Below are 21,776 nucleotides of genomic sequence, written 5' to 3'. Positions count from 1 at the left end.
TAAACCCTAAAACACCACCCCAGCACGACCCCATACACTACCCGAAAACCACTGCCCTAAACCCTGAAACACCACCCCCAGCAAGACCCCCTACACTGCCCGAACACCACTGCACTGCCCTAAACCCTGAAACCCCACCCCCTGCACGACCCCATACACTGCCCAAGCAACACTGGACTGCCCTAAACCCTGAAACACCACCCCCAGCAAGACCCCCTACACTGCCCGAACACCACTGCCCTAAACCCTGAAACCCCCCCAGCAAGACCCCCTACAATGCAAAAACACAACTGCACTGCCCTAAACCCTGAAACCCCACCTCCTGCACGACCTCCTACACTGCCTGAGCACCACTGCACTGCCCAAAACCATGAAACACCAGCCCCAGCACGACCCCCTACACTGCCCGAACACCACTGCTCTGCCCTAAACCCTGAAACACCACCCCCAGCAAAACCCCCTACACTACTCGAACACCACTACCCTAAACCCTGAAACACCACCCCCAGCAAGACCCCTACACTGCCCGAACACCACTGCCCTAAACCCTGAAACACCACCCCCAGCAAGACCCCCCTACACTGCCCGAACACCACTACCCTAAACCCTGAAACCCCCCCAGTAAGACCCCCTACAATGCAAAAACACAACTGCACTGCCCTAAACCCTGAAAACCCACCCCCTGCACGACCCCCTACACTGCCCAAGCACCACTGCACTGCCCTAAACCCTGAAACACCACCCCTGCACGACCCCCTACACTGCCTGAACACCACTGCACTGCCCAAATCCCTGAAACACCACCCCCAGCACGACCCCCTACACTGGCAGAACACCTCTATGCTGCCCTAAACCCTGAAACACCACCCCCAGCACGACCCCCTACACTGCCCGAACACCACTGCTCTCCCCTAAACCCTGAAACACCACCCCCAGCAAAACCCCCTCACTGCTCAAACACCACTACCCTAAACCCTGAAACACCACCCCCAGCAAGACCCCTACACTGCCCGAACACCACTGCCCTAAACCCTGAAACACCACCCCCAGCAAGACCCCCTACACTGCCCGAACACCACTACCCTAAACCCTGAAACCCCCCCAGTAAGACCCCCTACAATGCAAAAACACAACTGCACTGCCCTAAACTCTGAAACCCCACCCCCTGCACGACCCCCTACACTGCCCAAGCACCACTGCACTGCCCTAAACCCTGAAACACCACCCTTGCACGACCCCTACACTGCCTGAACACCACTGCACTGCCCAAAGCCCTGAAACACCACCCCCAGCACGACCCCATACACTGGCAGAACAACTCTATGCTGCCCTAAACCCTGAAACACCACCCCCAGCACGACCCCCTACACTGCCCGAACACCACTGCACTGCCCTAAACCCTGAAACACCACCCCAGCACGACCCCCTACACTGCCCGAACACCACTGCACTGCCCTAAATCCTGAAACTCTACCCCCAGCACGACCCCCTACACTGTCCGAACACCACTACACTGCCCTAAACCCTGAAACACCACCCCCTGCATGACCCCCTACCCTGCCCAAGCACCACTGCACTGCCCTACACCCTGAAACACTACCCCTGCACGACCGCCTACACTGCCCGAACACCACTGCACTGCCCTAAACCCTGAAACACCACACCCCTGCATGACCCCCTACACTGCCCGAACACCACTGCACTGCCCTAAACCCTGAAACACCCCCCCTCGCACAACTCCCTACACTGCCCGAACACCACTGCACTGCCTTAAACCCTAAAACACCACATCCAGAATGACCCACTACACTACCCAAACACCACTGCTCTGCCCTAAACCCTAAAACACCACCCCCAGCCTGACCCCCTACACTACCCAAACACCACTGCTCTGTCCTAAACTCTAAAACACCACCCCCAGCCCGACCCCCCACACTACCCAAACACCACTGCACTGCCCTAAACCTTAAAACACCATCCCCAGCCGGACCCACTACACTGCCCGAACACCACTGCACTGCCCTGAACCCTAAAACACCAACCCCAGCACGACCCCCTACACTACCCGAAAACCACTGCACTGCCCTAAACCCTAAAGCACCACCCCCAGCCCAACCCCCTACACTACCCAAACACCACTGCTCTACCCTAAACCCTAAAACAGTGTTTCCCAAACTGGGGTCCGAGGACCCCCAGGGGTCCGTGGCACATTCCCAGGGGGTCCGCAGGCAGCAGTTTTAAAAGCACTGCAAAGTTCCATGTAAAATTAGCAGTTTGAGCAACTATAAAAGTGTCAAGAAAATGCCAGTGATTAATGTACCTGCTGGAGAGAGAGGAAAGTTTTGTCTAGTGGCAGCTTTGACTTATCTAATGTGACAGAGGGTTAATATGCCTACTGCAAAGAACGTGTACAATGCATTTTAAAAACAGTATTTTATGTGCATAGGTCAGTGGGCTACTGATTTTGTCACAGAGATTCTTTTGTCACTGTGCAATTCATAAGGGAAAATTGTAATCTAGCACAGTGTCCTATAAACTGTCAAAGAGCTGCTTGCAAACTGCATGGTAAAAGTTAGCAACATATGTTTATTCCCAGTCTATCATTATCCTGATGCTGCTATGTTCCCACTTCCTGCACATGAACAATTTTGTAATGCCTTTTTGTCACTTCTGTGTGCTGCCTAATGCAGCACACATGGAAGTTACAAAACGTCATTTTTTATTAAAGATTGTTTATGTGCAGGAAGGGTCATCATCCTGAACATAAACAATCAAAGGTGTTTTGCTTTTTCTGTTGGAAAAAGCAAAAACGAGGAGAAATAAGGCACTTCTCCTCATTTCGCCAAGTTAAGACCAGGTTTTTCATGGTCTTAATTTTGGTGCTGTCTCCTATTTAAGCTGAACTTGTAAATAGAGGGCAGCGTCAAAATCAATGGGTGTTGGAGTGAACTGCAACTCCCACTGCCCACCTTTTTCACGCTAAGCATTGCGTGAAAGGGGGCCTTATATACAAGGCAGCGTTAAGACACAATAAGTGGCTTAACGCTGCCTTGTAAATAAGGCAAAGCCCCTATTGCCACAGGAACATCGCAAAAAGTGACGTTCCCATGGCGATAGGGACTTGTAAATATGCCCCTAAAATCCTTAGTAATTTGAGTATTTGTTTTGAGTGCACACGTTTGTTTATTTTTTTCGAATTACTGTTTTAATGTTTGAAATTTAAATCCTACAAATTGCTTGGGGGTCCCCGGCTTCCAGTGGTGACTCAATGGGGGCCCTCAGGAGTCAAAAGTTTGGGAACCACTGCCCTAAAACATTACCCCCAGCACGACCCCCTACACGACCCAAACACCACTGCTCTATCCTAAACCCTAAAACACTAACCTCAGCCCGACCCCCTATACTACCCAAACACCACTGCACTACCCTAAACCCTAAAACACTAGCCCCTGCCCGACCCCCTACACTACCCAAAGACCACTACACAACCCTAAACCCTAAAACACTACCCCCGCATGACCCCCTACACTACCCAAAGACCACTACACTACCCTAAGCCCTAAAACACGACCCCCTACACTACACAAACCTGCGGCTACTGGCAAATTGCGCTCACAGAGGGAGCCAAGGAGCGGTCCGCCTTCTCCACCCCGGATGGGCACTATCGCTTTCGCGTGATGCCCTTCGGGATGAAAAATGCCCCGGCCACCTTCCAGCGACTGGTAAATAGAGTCCTGGCTGTAAAAATTCAGCGCTGCATATCTCGACGATATTGCAGTTTTTAGTTCCGAATGGAGTGAGCACCTCCAGCACCTCCGGAGGGTGCTAACCGCCCTACGCCAGGCGGGCCTCACCGTGAAAGCCAGCAAATGCCAGATTGGGCAAGGTTCAGTAACCTACCTGGGGCACCAGGTCGGGAGCGGGCAGGTCGCCCCTCTACAGCCCAAAATCGACGCCATCCTAGCCTGGGAACCCCCCACTACCCAAACAGAGGTCCGAGCCTTTCTGGGCCTCACGGGCTACTACCGGAGATTCATCCGGAATTACGGCAGCCTGGTCGGTCCCCTCACGGGATTCACGTCCAAGAAGCAGCCCAAGAAGGTGCAGTGGTCCCCTGCCTGCCAAGAGGCGTTCAATGCCCTGAAAACGGCCATGTGTACGGCCCCCGTCCTCCAGGCCCCCGACTACTCCAGAGAGTTTGTGGTACAAACTGATGCCTCCGAGCATGGCATCGGGGCAGTCCTCTCCCAGGTAAATGACCAGGGTCTAGACCAGCCCGTGGCCTTCCTCAGCCGAAGGCTGTTGCCCCGGGAACAGTGATGGAGTACCATCGAGCGCGAGGCGTTCGCCGTAGTCTGGGCCCTCAAGAAATTATGCCCTTACCTGTTCGGCACCCATTTCAGGGTCCAAACCGACCATCGCCCCTTGCGATGGCTCATGCAGATGCGAGGAGAAAACCCCAAGCTTCTGCGGTGGTCAATCTCCCTCCAGGGGATGGATTTCACCGTGGAACATCGCCCTGGTACGGACCACGCCAACGCCGATGGCCTCTCTCGATTCTTCCGCCTCAGCGAAGAGAACCCCCAAGAAGATGGGTAGTTCTCTCCGGCTTTCAGCTGGGGGGGACGCGTGTTAGACCCAGCCCTCGTAACATAGTCAGACCTGACCCCTGCACCTCACACCAGCCCCGAGCCCACGGCCTAGCCGATCCTTCCCACCAGAACACACACCCGACCCGGACTTTCCCCGTCCATGGCCTTCCTCCTTCGGCCACCCCGGGCCCGCGTGCCCACTTCATGCACCAAGATGGCCGCCCGGCCCCAGCGCGACCCTAGCCTATAGGCGCCACTCCGGCTGGAGGACATCGCGCTCCCCTTGGGATGAGAAAGGGAGGAGCAGTTTCCATCACACCTCTGCGCTTCCCTGGGAAGGTGGGTTTCGATCGACCCGCCGGCCTCCCCGAGGGCTGGCTCCACGCCTGCTGGGTGTCTGGGGCTCCTCCCGACCCGGCCCTGAAAGGATCAAAGGACAATGGCAGGAAACCCCCAACAAGCGACCCCCAGGTGACAAGACCCCTGCCTGCACAGACTCCGGACATCAAAGAGGAGTCGCCTTATAACAAGGGGTGCTCTGGGACTGTCCGGCAGTTTCGCCTTGGAAACACCTGAGCCCTGCTGAGTGACTCGCGGCTCCCTGAAGATCGTCAGACCTCCGAACTTGTGCCTGAGCCCTGCTGAGTGACTCGTGGCTCCCTGAAGATCGTAAGACCCCCGAACTTGTGCTTGAGCCCTGCTGAGTGACTCGCGGCTCCCTGAAGATCGTCAGACCTCCGAACTTGTGCCTGAGCCCTGCTGAGTGACTCGCGGCTCCCTGAAGATCGTAAGACCCCCGAACTTGTGCTTGAGCCCTGCTGAGTGACTCGCGGCTCACCTCTGAACTCGCGCTCGAGCCCTGCTGAGTAACTCACGGCTCCCACAGACTCTCCTGGTCCCACCGGACCCCACGACGACAAGCGTATCCCCCAGCTCGAGGATTGTGAGCTGTGCGCCGGGTACGATCCTGCATTTGATCCATATCCCCAAAGACTGTCCCGCTACCTCCTATCCCCCCTCCAAGACTTGGTGAGCCCGCGCTCTACTTGTATATATTTTGCCTTGCTGATCATAAAGATCCTACCACTCCGATCTGATAAAGATTTGCTCTTAAGAACTCCTCGTGTGGTGTCTCTCTGTCGTGTGGTGCCGAGTGGGCGATCCTAGATACGAGGTTCCTCCCCTGAGGAGTGTCCCGCCAGCGCCCGGCTACGATACCTCGAGGGTGGGTCTCAGGGTAGTCAGGGCCCCCTCCGGGCCCCTCTGAGGTCGCCTTCTAACACCCCTACACTGCCCGAACACCACTGCACTGCCCTAAACCCTGAAACACCACCCCAGCACGACCCCCTACACTGCCCGAACACCACTGCACTACCCTAAATCCTGAAACTCTACCCCCAGCACGACCCCCTACACTGTCCGAACACCACTACACTGCCCTAAACCCTGAAACACCACCCCCTGCATGACCCCCTACCCTGCCCAAGCACCACTGCACTGCCCTACACCCTGAAACACTACCCCTGCACGACCCCCTACACTGCCCGAACACCACTGCACTGCCCTAAACCCTGAAACACCACACCCCTGCATGACCCCCTACACTGCCCGAACACCACTGCACTGCCCTAAACCCTGAAACACCCCCCCCCCGCACAACTCCCTACACTGCCCGAACACCACTGTACTGCCTTAAACTCTAAAAAACCACATCCAGAACGACCCACTACACTACCCAAACACCACTGCTCTGCCCTAAACCCTATAACACCACCCCCAGCCTGACCCCCTACACTACCCAAACACCACTGCTCTGCCCTAAACTCTAAAACACCACCCCTAGCCCGACCCCCCACACTACCCAAACACCACTGCACTGCCCTAAACCTTAAAACACCATCCCCAGCCGGACCCACTACACTGCCCGAACACCACTGCACTGCCCTGAACCCTAAAACACCAACCCCAGCACGACCCCCTACACTACCCGAAAACCACTGCACTGCCCTAAACCCTAAAGCACCACCCCCAGCCCGACCACCTACACTACCCAAACACCACTGCTCTACCCTAAACCCTAAAACATTACCCCCAGCCCGATCCCCTACACGTCCCAAACACCACTGCTCTATCCTAAACCCTAAAACACTAACCCCAGCTATACTACCCAAACACCACTGCACTACCCTAAACCCTAAAACACCAGCCCCTGCCCGACCCCCTACACTACCCAAAGACCACTACACAACCCTAAACCCTAAAACACTACCCCCGCATGACCCCCTACACTACCCAAAGACCACTACACTACCCTAAGCCCTAAAACACGACCCCCTACACTACACAAACACCACTGCACTGCTCTAAACCCTAAAACACTACCCCCAGCACGACCACCTACACTACCCAAACCCCACTGCACTACCCTAAACCCTAAAACACTACCCCAGCCAGCAGTACCCCCTACACTACCCAAACACCACTACACTACCCTAACCCCTAAAACACTACCCCCAGCACGACCCACTACACTACCAACACACCATTGCATTACTCTAAACCCTAAAACACTACCCCCAGCACGACCACCTACACTACCCAAACACCACTGCACTCCCCTAAACCCTAAAACACTACACCCAGCATGACCCCTACAATACCCAAACACCACTGCACTACCCTAAACCCTAAATCTACCCCAGCACGACCCCCTACACTACCCAAACACCACTGCACTACCCTAAACCCTAAATCTACCCCCAGCACGACCCCCTACACTACCCAAACACCACTGCACTACCCTAAACCCTAAATCTACCCTCAGCACAACCCCCTACACTACCCAAACACCACTGCACTACCCTAAACTCTAAAACACTACCCCCTGCATGACCCCCTACACTACACAAACACCACTATGCTACCCTAAACCCTAAAACACTACCCCCTACACTACACAAACACCACTTGTTGGACCCGGCCTCGTAGAATGGCCCTCCGTGCCCCCGCACCACCGAAACCTAGTGCCTGCAGCCCCAGCCCGCGGCCCAGCCGACCTTTCCCACCAGGACCCCTGCACCAACCCCGGACATCCCCGTCCATGGCCTCTCTCCTTTCGGCCACCCCGGGCCCGCGTGCCCACTCCCTGCAACAAGATGGCCGCCCGGCTCCAGCGCGACCCGGGCCTCGAGGCGCCACTCCGGCTGGAGGACATCCCGCTTCCAGGGGATGAGAGAGGGAGGAGCAGTTTCTATCGCACCTCTGAACTCCCGTGGGACGATGGGTTTCGATCGGCCCTCCGGCCTCCCTGCGAGCTGGCTCCGTGCCTGCTGGGTGTCTGGGACTCCTCCCGACCCGGCCCTGAAAGGATCAAAAGACAATAGCAGGAAACCCCGACAAGCGGCCCCCAGGTGACAAGACCCCTGCCTGCGCAGACTCCGGACATCAAAGCGGGGTCGACCTATAACAAGGGGTGCTCTGAGACTGTCCGGCAGATTCGACGCTGGAACAACGAGAGCCTGCTGACGTGGTCGCGGCTCCTGGAACTGGAACCCACCTGAGCCCTGCTGAGTGACTCGCGGCTCCCTGAAGATCGTAAGACCTCCGAACTTGTACCTGAGCCCTGCTGAGTGACTCGCGGCTCCCTGAAGATCGTAAGACCTCCGAACTTGTACCTGAGCCCTGCTGAGTGACTCGCGGCTCCCTGAAGATCGTAAGACCTCCGAACTTGTACCTGAGCCCTGCTGAGTGACTCGCGGCTCCCTGAAGATCGTAAGACCTCCGAACTTGTACCTGAGCCCTGCTGAGTGACTCGCGGCTCCCCCAGACTCTCACGGTCCCGCCGGACCCCGACTCCGACCACGTATCTCCCAGCTCGAGGATTGTGGGCTGTGCGCCGGATACGTCCCTGCTTTGAACCGTTACCAGAGACAGTCCCGCTACCCCCTACCTTTCCGAGACTCTTGAGCCCGTGCTCATCTTGTACATATTTGCAGTGATACCTATTGTGATAAAGCTTGTTTCTGAGAATACCCAGTGTGGTCTCTCTGTGTCGTGTGGTGCCAGAAGTACGATCCTAGCTGCGAGATTCCTCCCCCTGGGGAATCTCTCGCCAGTGCCCGGCTACAATACAATACGGGTGGGACTCAGGGAAATCAGGACCCCTTTCCGGGCCCCTCTGAGGTCGCCGTCTAACATTGGTGGCAAGCGACGGGATTCGGGCCCATCACCTAGAGATCGTACAGTGAACAACGGACGCACGACCAACAAAGATGGCAGAAGGAAGCACCATGAGCTCCGCAGAAACCAACGCTAACAGAGTGTTCCAGGTGGAGCATCTGGAAGAATACACACACAAAGAGCTAAAACAATTTTGCAAAGAACTTAAAATAGCTACCACTGGCCTCAACACTAAGGAAGACTTGCAGAAAGCACTGAAAACTTGGGTGGAGACCGGGGCATCCCGCCCGGAAGGCACGGGGGAGCGCCCCGACGAAGCCGAACCCCCTCCAAGTGAAAGCAGCGACAATCAGGTGCAAGGCATTGTACCAGACGGGGGCCTATCCCCGGGAGAACTCGCGGACAGAGAGAGAAGCCGCAGTCATGAACTCGAGTTAGCCAAACTCAAAATCGAGGGCGAATTGAAGTTAGCGGAGAAAAAGCTAGCGGTAGAGCAAATGCGCGTACAAGGCGAACTGGAAGAAAAGAAGCTCCAACGGGAGCACGAAGGAAGGAAGCTCCAACTAGAGCACGAACGCAGCTTAAAAGAACTCGAGCTCAAGGCCCGAAATGAGGACGGGAGGCCCTCGGGGAACCGAGAGACGGCCCCCCCAGCGGAACAGAAGGTCCACATCCCCAAGGATGTGGTCAAAGAATATTATAAAAACGATGACATTCAGCAATGGTTTCGGGCCTACGAGGTCGCCATGACCTCCCATCGGATCCCACAGAAGGACTGGGGGGCGGGGTTGTGGGGGCGGTTTCTGAGCGAAGGAAGGGACACCCTGCTCGACCTACCCCTCTCCCTGCAGACCTCCTACAGCCACATGAAAGAGGCTCTCCTCACAAGATACGGCCTCACCCCAGAAATGTACCGCCAACGGTTCCGGGACTGCAGGAAGATCCCGGGCACCACCTGGGTGGAGTATGTAAACTTTTTTAGTCGGGCCTTCGATGGGTGGGTCAAGGGCAGCAAGGTCACCACCCTTGCCGAACTCACTGACCTCATGTTATGGGAACATCTGGCTGCGAACTGCTTCGTAGAACTACGTCAACATCTGCTGGATAGCAAGCTCACAGATCCCCGGAAGCTGGCTGTGGAGGCCGACCGCTGGACCAACACCCGGGTCTCCCGGGGGATGGTAGGAGAGTACCCCCGAACCAGTCAGGGACCACCCCGCCAGAGAGGGGGAGGGAACCAGGGAGGGCCGAGAGAGTCCCAGCCTAGCCCCCCGAAGACACCACCTCCACCTTTCCCGGCGCCCCCCCCACCAGTAACAGGGCCCCCTGGGAGACGAGGACACCGGGTGACCGTCACCTGTTTTCGTTGCCAGAAACCCGGGCACTACGCCAATGACCCCGAGTGCCCCATGGCCACCCAAGTCACCCCTGCGAGACAGATAGCCAACGTAGCCCTAGGGGAGGAGGTTGAGGAAGCCGAGGAGTGGGAACCCGCCGCTATGGCCCTAGTATCCCTGGGAGATAGGGAAATGATCCCTGGTAGTCTCCTACCGTCCAACACACAGAAATATGGGCAGCTCGTCAAGATCAATGGCCACCAGGTAGAAGCCCTGCGGGACACCGGGGCTAGTATCACCGGTGTCCTCAAGCACCTAGTTCCCGAGGAGCAGATCCTCCCCAATGTCTTTTGCCCCGTAATCTCTGCAGACAATAGGGAAAGTTTGTGTCAGGTAGCCCTGGTGCCATTTGAGTGGGGAGGGGTGATAGGTAAACTCAAGGTGGCCGTAAGAACATCCCAGCCGGTCGACTGCCTCTTAGGGAACGACCTGGAGAGTTCTCCCTGGAAGCACGTAGAGCGCAAGGCCCACCTAGGAATGATGGGACTCCCCGAGTGGGTGTGTGCCACCACCCGATCTATGACAGCCCGACTCGCTCCCCGGAGAGAAGTCGAGAGCACCCCGGTCGAAGAAGCCCGTACCGTCCCCGCCGAGGGTCCTCCCGTTCCCCCATCGGAAGGGTCCGTCGCCAGCGACGAACCCGCACCATCCGACCCCGCCCCGGTCCCCGAGTTGGGGGATCTACCCGAGTTGGCCCATTGGCGCCACGAGGGCGGGCCCACCCGGGATGAATTTTGCCGGGAGCAAGCCACCTGTCCTTCCCTGGTCGGGCTGCGGCGCCAGGCCGAGGGCCAAGCCGCAGGTGACCAGACCGGAACGCACCGAATCTATTGGGAAAATAACATCCTGTATAGTGAGCAGAAATCAGTGGAGCTGGGATCCGGACGGGTACTGGTGGTACCCCTCCGCTTCCGGGATTTCCTCCTGGGCTTAGCCCACGATGTCCCCCTCGCCGGCCACCTGGGTCAGGACAAGACCTACAGCCGTCTCGTGACCCATTTTTATTGGCCTAAGATGAAAGCAGCGGTAGAGGCACACTGCAAGTCCTGCCCCACGTGCCAAGCCAGTGGGAAGAGTGGGGGGAAGCGCAAGGCTCCCCTCCAACCCTTCCCGGTCGTCAGTACCCCCTTCGAACGAGTCGGAATCGACATCGTGGGGCCACTGGACCCCCCCACCTCCCAAGGTCACCGTTTCATCTTGGTCCTAGTAGACCACGCCACCCGCTATCCAGAGGCTATTCCCCTGCGCACCATTACAGCCCCCGTGGTGGGCCGGGCGCTGATGGGGATCTTTTCCAGGGTGGGTTTCCCCCGCGAGGTCGTGAGCGATCGCGGCACTAATTTTATATCAAGGTATATGACGTCCCTGTGGCAACAATGTGGGGTGTCCTATAAGTTCACCACCCCGTACCATCCCCAAGGGAACGGCCTAGTAGAGAGGTTTAATAGGACTTTGAAAGGGATGATCGCTGGCCTAGAAGAGCCCCTCCGGCGTAAGTGGGACGTCCTGCTCCCCTGCCTCTTGTTCGCTTACCGGGAGGTCCCCCAGAAGTCCTTAGGGTTCAGCCCGTTTGAATTACTCTATGGGCACCCCGTCCGAGGTCCCCTCAGTTTGGTTAAGGAAGGGTGGGAGGCAGCACCCCAGACCACCCCCCGAGATGTGTTCCAATATGTCCTGGCCCTCCGGAACCAGACCAGGAGGTTCCGAGAACTGGCCGAGGCCAACTTGGAGGCGAGTCAAGAAGAAATGAAGCGCTGGTACGACCAGAATGCTACTCTGGTCGAGTTCCAGCCGGGCCAGCAGGTGTGGGTCATGGCCCCTGTGAAGCCTGGCGCTCTCCAGGACCGATGGACTGGGCCCTACAAAGTGGTTGAGAGGAAGAGCCAAGTCACCTACTTGGTGGACGTCCAGTCGCCTCGGGATCCCCTCCGGGTCCTGCACGTGAACCGCCTCAAGCCTCACTTCGTGCGGACAGAACTGAGCCTCCTGCTGGCCACCGATGACGGGGCCGAAGATGAGTCGGATCCCCTCCCGGACCTCCTGTGTGTCAAGGAGCAGGATGGCTCCGTGGAGGGAGTGAACCTCTCCCCAGCCCTCACTGCCCAGCAACAAGCGGACTGCCGCCAGCTCCTCAGACAATTTTCTGACCTCTTCTCCCTGACCCCCCGGGTCACCAACTGGTGTGTTCACGATGTGGACACCGGGGACAGCCCGCCGGTGAGACACCGAGCCTACCGGGTTCCTGACCGGGTCCGGTCCTGTATTCAAGCCGAAGTCTCGAAAATGTTGACCCTGGGGGTGATCGAGCCCTCTGACAGTCCCTGGGCCAGCCCCGTGGTCCTGGTTCCGAAGGCAGCAGCCCCCGGTGTCGCCCCCGAGCTCCGGTTCTGCGTGGATTACCGGGGGCTCAATGACGTTACCCGAGCCGATGCCCACCCTATTCCACGAGCCGACGAGCTCATTGACCGACTAGGGGCCGCCCGGTTCCTCAGCACTTTCGACCTCACCTGCGGCTACTGGCAGATTGCGCTCACCGAAGGGGCCAAGGAGAGGTCTGCTTTCTCCACCCCCGACGGGCACTACCGCTTCCGCGTGATGCCCTTCGGGATGAAAAATGCCCCGGCCACTTTCCAGAGACTGGTAAATAGGGTCCTGGCCGGGCTAGAACAGTTCAGCGCGGCCTATCTGGACGACATCGCTGTCTTCAGTTCAGAGTGGAGTGAGCACCTCCAGCACCTCCGGAGGGTGCTAACCGCCCTGCGCCAGGCAGGCCTCACCATAAAAGCCAGCAAGTGCCAGATCGGGCAAGGATCCGTAGCCTACCTGGGGCACCAAGTCGGGAGTGGCCAGGTCGCTCCTCTACAGCCAAAAATCGACACCATCCTGGCCTGGGACCCACCCATCACCCAAACGGAAGTCCGAGCCTTTCTGGGACTCACGGGCTACTACCGCCGATTCATTCAGGGGTATGGCAGCCTGGTCGGCCCTCTCACGGAACTCACGTCTAAAAAACAGCCAAAGAAGGTGCAATGGACGGCTGCCTGCCAGGAAGCTTTCGATGCTCTAAAAAAGGCCATGTGCACGGCCCCCGTCCTCCAGGATCCCGACTACACCAAGGAGTTCATAGTCCAGACCGATGCCTCCGAGCATGGCATTGGGGCCGTCCTGTCCCAAGTGAATGATCAAGGCCTCGACCAGCCCGTCGCCTTCCTCAGTCGGCGGCTGCTACCCCGAGAACAGAAGTGGAGCACCATAGAGCGCGAAGCCTTTGCCGTGGTCTGGGCACTCAAAAAACTACGACCCTACCTGTTCGGCACTCATTTCAGGGTCCAAACTGACCATCGGCCCTTGCGATGGCTCATGCAGATGCGAGGAGAAAACCCCAAGCTACTGCGGTGGTCAATCTCCCTCCAGGGAATGGACTTCACCGTAGAACACCGCCCTGGTACGGACCACGCCAACGCTGACGGCCTCTCCCGGTTCTTCCGCCTCAGCGAAGAGAACCCCCCAAGGTGATGGGCAGTTCTCTCCGGCTTTCAGCTGGGGGGGACGCGTGTTGGACCCGGCCTCGTAGAATGGCCCTCCGTGCCCCCGCACCACCGAAACCTAGTGCCTGCAGCCCCAGCCCGCGGCCCAGCCGACCTTTCCCACCAGGACCCCTGCACCAACCCCGGACATCCCCGTCCATGGCCTCTCTCCTTTCGGCCACCCCGGGCCCGCGTGCCCACTCCCTGCAACAAGATGGCCGCCCGGCTCCAGCGCGACCCGGGCCTCGAGGCGCCACTCCGGCTGGAGGACATCCCGCTTCCAGGGGATGAGAGAGGGAGGAGCAGTTTCTATCGCACCTCTGAACTCCCCTGGGACGATGGGTTTCGATCGGCCCTCCGGCCTCCCTGCGAGCTGGCTCCGTGCCTGCTGGGTGTCTGGGAATCCTCCCGACCCGGCCCTGAAAGGATCAAAAGACAATAGCAGGAAACCCCGACAAGCGGCCCCCAGGTGACAAGACCCCTGCCTGCGCAGACTCCGGACATCAAAGCGGGGTCGACCTATAACAAGGGGTGCTCTGAGACTGTCCGGCAGATTCGACGCTGGAACAACGAGAGCCTGCTGACGTGGTCGCGGCTCCTGGAACTGGAACCCACCTGAGCCCTGCTGAGTGACTCGCGGCTCCCTGAAGATCGTAAGACCTCCGAACTTGTACCTGAGCCCTGCTGAGTGACTCGCGGCTCCCTGAAGATCGTAAGACCTCCGAACTTGTACCTGAGCCCTGCTGAGTGACTCGCGGCTCCCTGAAGATCGTAAGACCTCCGAACTTGTACCTGAGCCCTGCTGAGTGACTCGCGGCTCCCTGAAGATCGTAAGACCTCCGAACTTGTACCTGAGCCCTGCTGAGTGACTCGCGGCTCCCCCAGACTCTCACGGTCCCGCCGGACCCCGACTCCGACCACGTATCTCCCAGCTCGAGGATTGTGGGCTGTGCGCCGGATACGTCCCTGCTTTGAACCGTTACCAGAGACAGTCCCGCTACCCCCTACCTTTCCGAGACTCTTGAGCCCGTGCTCATCTTGTACATATTTGCAGTGATACCTATTGTGATAAAGCTTGTTTCTGAGAATACCCAGTGTGGTCTCTCTGTGTCGTGTGGTGCCAGAAGTACGATCCTAGCTGCGAGATTCCTCCCCCTGGGGAATCTCTCGCCAGTGCCCGGCTACAATACAATACGGGTGGGACTCAGGGAAATCAGGACCCCTTTCCGGGCCCCTCTGAGGTCGCCGTCTAACACCACTGCACTACTCTAAACCCTAAAACACCATCCCCAGCACCACCCCTACACTCCACAAACACCACTGCACTACCCTAAACCATAAAACACTACCCCCAGCAGTACCCCCTACACTACCCAAACACCAGTGCACTACCCTAAACCCTAAAACATTACCTCCAGCAGTACCCCCTACTCTACCCAAACACCACTGCACTACCCTAAACCCTAAAACACTACCCCCAGCATGACCACCTACACTACCCAAACACCACTGCACTACCCTAAACCCTAAAACACTACCCCCAGCCAGCAGTACCCCGTACACTACCCATACACCACTGCACTACCTTAACCCCTAAAACACTACCCCCAGCACGACCTCCTACACTACCAAAACACCATTGCATTACACTAAACCCTAAAACACTACCCCCAGCACGACCACCTACACTACCCAAACATCACTGCCGCCCCCTAAACCCTAAAACACTACACCCAGCATGACCCCTACACTACCCAAACACCACTGCACTACCCTAAACCCTAAATCTACCCCAGCACAACCCCTACACTACCCAAACACCACTGCACTACCCTAAACCCTAAATCTACCCCCAGCACGACCTCCTACACTACCCAAACACCACTGCACTACCCTAAACCCTAAATCTACCCTCAGCACAACCCCCTACACTACCCAAACACCACTGCACTACCGTAAACTCTAAAACACTACCCCTGCACGAACCCCTACACTACACAAACACCACTGCACTACCCTAAACCCTAAAACACTACCCCCAGCACCACCCCTATACTACACAAACACCAGTGCACTACCCTAAACCCTAAAACACTACCCCCAGCAGTACCCCCTACACAACCCAAACACCACTGCACTACCCTAAACCCTAAAACATTACCCCCAGCAGTACCCCCTACTCTACCCAAACACCATTGCCCTACCCTAAACCCTAAAACACTACCCCCAGCAGTACCCCCTACACTACCCAAACACCACTGCACTCCCCTAAACCCTAAAACACTACCCCCTGCTCGACACCCTACACTACCCAAAGACCACTAGACTACCCTAAACCCTAAAACACGACCCCCTACACTACACAAACACCTCTGCACTACCCTAAAACCTAAAACACTACCCCCAGCACGACCCCCTACACTACACAAACACCACTCCACTACCCTAAAACACTACCACCTGCACGACCCCCGACACTACCCAAACACCACAACACTACCCTAAACCCTAAAACACGACCCCCTACACTACACAAACACCTCTGCACTACCCTAAAACGTGAAACACTACCCCCAGCACGACCCCCTACACTACACAAACACCACTGCACTACCCTAAACCCTACATCTAACCCAAGGCCGACCCCCTACAGTACACAAGCATCACTGCACTACCCTAAACCCTAAAACACTACCACCAGCATGACCCTCTACACTACACAAACACCACGGCACTACCCTAAACCCTGAAACACCAGCCCCAGCATGACCCCCTACACTGCCTGAGCACCACTGCACTGCCCTAAACCCTGAAACACCAGCCCCAGCACGACCCGCTACACTGCCCGAACACCACTGCTCTGCCCTAAACCCTGAAACACCACCCCCAGCAAAACCCCCTACACTGCTCGAACACCACTACCCTAAACCCTGAAACACCAGCCCCAGCAAGACCCCCTACACTGCCCGAACACCACTGCCCTAAACCCTGAAACACCACCCCAGCAAGACCCCATACACTGCCCGAACACCACTGCCCTAAACCCTGAAACCCCCCCTCAGCAAGACCCCCTGCAATGCAAAAACACAACTGCACTGCCCTAAACCCTGAAACCCCAACCCCTGCATGACCCCCTACACTGCCCACGCACCACTGCACTGCCCTAAACCCTGAAACACCACCCCTGCACGACCCCCTACACTGCCTGAACACCACTGCAGTGCCCTAAACCCTGAAACACCACCCCCAGCAAGACCCCCTACACTGCCAGAACACCTCTATGCTGCCCTAAACCCTGAAACACCACCCCCAGCACGACCCCTACACTGCCCGAACACCACTGCACTGCCCTAAATCCTGAAACTCTAACCCCAGCACGACCCCCTACACTGTCAGAAAACCACTACACTGCCCTAAACCCTGAAACACCAGCCCCTGCATGACCCCCTACCCTGCCCGAACACCACTGCACTGCCCTAAACCCTGAAACACCACCCCCGCACAACCCCCTACACTGCCCGAACACCACTGCACTGCCTTAAACCCTAAAACACCACATCCAGAACGACCCACTACACTTCCCAAACACCACTGCTCTGCCTAAACCCTAAAACACCACCCCCAGCCTGACCCCGGACACTACCCAAACATCACTGCTCTGCCCTAAACCCTAAAACACCACCCCCAGCCCGACCCCCCACACTACCCAAACACCACTGCACTGCCCTAAACCTTAAAACACCATCCCCAGCCGGACCCACTACACTGCCCGAACACCACTGCACTGCCCTAAACCCTAAAACACCACCCCCAGCACGACGCCCTACACTACCTGAAAACCACTGCACTGCCCTAAACCCTAAAACACCACCCCCAGCCCGACCCCTACACTACCCAAACACCACTGCACTACCCTAAACCCTAAAACATTGTCCCCAGCCCGACCCCCTATACGACCCAAACACCACTGCTCTACCCTAAACCCTAAAACACTACCCCCAGCCCGACCCCCTATACTACCCAAACACCACTGCCCTAAACCCTAAAACACTACCCCGAGCCCAACCCCCTACACTACCCAAAGACCACTACACAACCCTAAACCCTAAAACACTACCCCCGCATGACCCCCTACACTACCCAAACACCACTACACTACCCTAAGCCCTAAAACACGACCCCCTACACTACACAAACACCACTGCACTGCTCTAAACCCTAAAACACTACCCCCAGTATGACCACCTACACTACCCAAACACCACTGCACTACCCTAAACCCTAAAACACTACCCCAGCCAGCAGTACCCCCTACAGTACCCAAACACCACTACACTACCCTAACCCCTAAAACACTACCCCCAGAACGACCCCCAACACTACCAACACACCATTGCATTACACTAAACCCTAAAAAACTACCCCCAGCACGACCACCTACACTACCCAAACACCACTGCACTCCCCTAAACCCTAAAACACTACACCCAGCATGACCCTTACACTACCCAAACACCACTGCACTACCCTAAACACTAAATCTAACCCAGCACGACCCCCTACACTACCCAAACACCACTGCACTACCCTAAACCCTAAATCTACCCTCAGCACAACCCCCTACACTACCCAAACTCTAAAACACTACCCCCTGCATGAACCCCTACACTACACAAACACCACTACACTACCCTAAACCCTAAAACACTACCCCCTACACTACACAAACACCACTGCACTACTCTAAACCCTAAAACACTATCCCCACCACCACCCCCTACACTCCACAAACACCACTGCACTACCCTAAACCCTAAAACACCACCCCCAGCCCGACCCCTCACACTACCCAAACACCACTGCACTGCCCTAAACCTTAAAACACCATCCCCAGCCGGACCCACTACACTGCCCGAACACCACTGCACTGCCCTAAACCCTAAAACACCACCCCCAGCACGACCCCCTACACTACCCGAAAACCACAGCATGGCCCTAAACCCTAAAACACCACCCCAGCCCGACCCCTATACTACCCAAACACCACTGCACTACCCTAAACCCTAAAACACTACCCCGAGCCCAACCCCCTACACTACCCAAAGACCACTACACAACCCTAAACCCTAAAACACTACCCCCGCATGACCCCCTACACTACCCAAAGACCACTACACTACCCTAAGCCCTAAAACACGACCCCCTACACTATACAAACACCACTGCACTGCTCTAAACCCTAAAACACTACCCCCAGTATGACCACCTACACTACCCAAACACCACTGCACTACCCTAAACCCTAAAACACTACCCCAGCCAGCAGTACCCCCTACAGTACCCAAACACCACTACACTACCCTAACCCCTAAAACACTACCCCCAGAACGACCCCCAACACTACCAACACACCATTGCATTACACTAAACCCTAAAAAACTACCCCCAGCACGACCACCTATACTACCCAAACACCACTGCACTCCCCTAAACCCTAAAACACTACACCCAGCATGACCCTTACACTACCCAAACACCACTGCACTACCCTAAACCCTAAATCTAACCCAGCACGACCCCCTACACTACCCAAACACCACTGCACTACCCTAAACCCTAAATCTACCCTCAGCACAACCCCCTACACTACCCAAACTCTAAAACACTACCCCCTGCATGAACCCCTACACTACACAAACACCACTACACTTCCCTAAACCCTAAAACACTACCCCCTACACTACACAAACACCACTGCACTACTCTAAACCCTAAAACACTATCCCCACCACCACCCCCTACACTCCACAAACACCACTGCACTACCCTAAACCCTAAAACACCACCCCCAGCCCGACCCCTCACACTACCCAAACACCACTGCACTGCCCTAAACCTTAAAACACCACCCTTAGCCGGACCCACTACACTGCCCGAACACCACTGCACTGCCCTAAACCCTAAAACACCACCCCCAGCACGACCCCCTACACTACCCGAAAACCACAGCACGGCCCTAAACCCTAAAACACCACCCCAGCCCGACCCCTATACTACCCAAACACCACTGCACTACCCTAAACCCTAAAACATTACCCCCAGCCCAACCCCCTATACGACCCAAACACCACTGCTCTACCCTAAACCCTAAAACACTACCCCAGCCCGACCACCTATACTACCCAAACACCACTGCACTACCCAAACCCTAAAACACTACCCCCAGCCCGACCCCCTACACTACCCAAAGACCACTACACAACCCTAAACCCTAAAACACTACCCCTGCATGACCCCCTACACTACCCAAAGACCACTACACTACCCTAAGCCCTAAAACACGACCCCCTACACTACACAAACACCACTGCACTGCTCTAAACCCTAAAACACTACCCCCAGTACGACCACCTACACTACCCAAACACCACTGCACTACCCTAAACCCTAAAACACTACCCCAGCCAGCAGTACCCCCTACAGTACCCAAACACCACTAAACTACCCTAACGCCTAAAACACTACCCCCAGAACGACCCCCTACACTACCAACACACCATTGCATTACACTAAACCCTAAAAAACTACCCCCAGCACGACCACCTACACTACCCAAACACCACTGCACTCCCCTAAACCCTAAAACACTACACCCAGCATGACCCTTACACTACCCAAACACCACTGCACTACCCTAAACCCTAAATCTACCCCAGCACGACCCCCTACACTACCCAAACACCACTGCACTACCCTAAACCCTAAATCTACCCCAGCACGACCCCCTACACTACCCAAACACCACTGCACTACCCTAAACCCTAAATCTACCCTCAGCACAACCCCCTACACTACCCAAACACCACTGCACTACCCTAAACTCTAAAACACTACCCCCTGCATGACCCCCTACACTACACAAACAGCACTACACTACCCTAAACCCTAAAACACTACCCCCTACACTACACAAACACCACTGCACTACTCTAAACCTTAAAACACTATCCCCACCACCACCCCCTACACTCCACAAAACCACTGCACTACCCTAAACCCTAAAACACTACCCCAGCAGTACCCCCTACACTACCCAAACACCACTGCACTACCCTAAACCATAAAACACTACCCCCGCTCGACACCCTACACTACCCAAAGACCACTACACTACCCTAAACTCTAAAACACGACCCCCTACACTACACAAACACCTCTGCACTACCCTAAAAACTAAAACACTACCCCCAGCATGACCCCCTACACTACACAAACAACACTCCACTACCCTAAAACACTAACCCCAGCACGACCCCCTACACTAGCCAAACACCACTACACTACCCTAAACCCTAAAACACGACCCCCTACACTACACAAACACATCTGCACTACCCTAAAACGTAAAACACTACCCCCAGCACGACCCCCTACACTACACAAACACCACTGCACTACCCTAAACCCTACGTCTAACCCAAGCACGACCCCCTACACTACACAAACATCACTGCACTACCCTAAACCCTAAAACACTACCACCAGCATAACCCTCTACACTACACAAACACCACAGCACTACCCTAAACCCTGAAACACCAGCTCCAGCATGACCCTCTACACTGCCTGAGCATCACTGCACTGCCCTAAACCCTGAAACACCAGCCCCAGCATGAGCCCCTACATTGCCCGAACACCACTGCTCTGCCCCAAACCCTGAAACACCACACCAGCAAAACCCCCTACACTGCTCGAACACCACTACCCTAAACCCTGAAACACCAGCCCCAGCAAGACCCCCTACACTGCCCGAACACCACTGCCCTAAACCCTGAAACACCACCCCCAGCAAGACCCCCTACACTGCCCGAACACCACTGCCCTAAACCCTGAACCCCCCCCCAGCAAGACCTCCTACACTGCCCACGCACCACTGCACTGCCCTAAACCCTGAAACACCACCCCTGCATGACCCACTACACTGCCTGAACACCACTGCACTGCCCTAAACCCTGAAACATCACCCTCAGCACGACCCCCTACACTGCCACAACACCTCTATGCTGCCATAAACCCTGAAA

The 21,776-nt window shown here is 56.3% G+C and overlaps 1 pseudogene; it reads right to left on the bottom strand.

Annotated features, from left to right (window-relative positions):
• LOC146871790 (sodium-dependent neutral amino acid transporter SLC6A17-like) overlaps positions 1-21,776 on the bottom strand; it is a 1,038,204-nt pseudogene that overhangs the window by 624,702 nt on the left and 391,726 nt on the right.

The sequence above is a fragment of the Triturus cristatus genome, chromosome 1_1 (assembly GCF_964204655.1).
Source record: "Triturus cristatus chromosome 1_1, aTriCri1.1, whole genome shotgun sequence".
NCBI lineage: Eukaryota > Metazoa > Chordata > Amphibia > Caudata > Salamandridae > Triturus > Triturus cristatus.
Note: the sequence above shows the minus strand (reverse complement) of the source record. Positions and strands in the feature narration are given on the sequence as shown.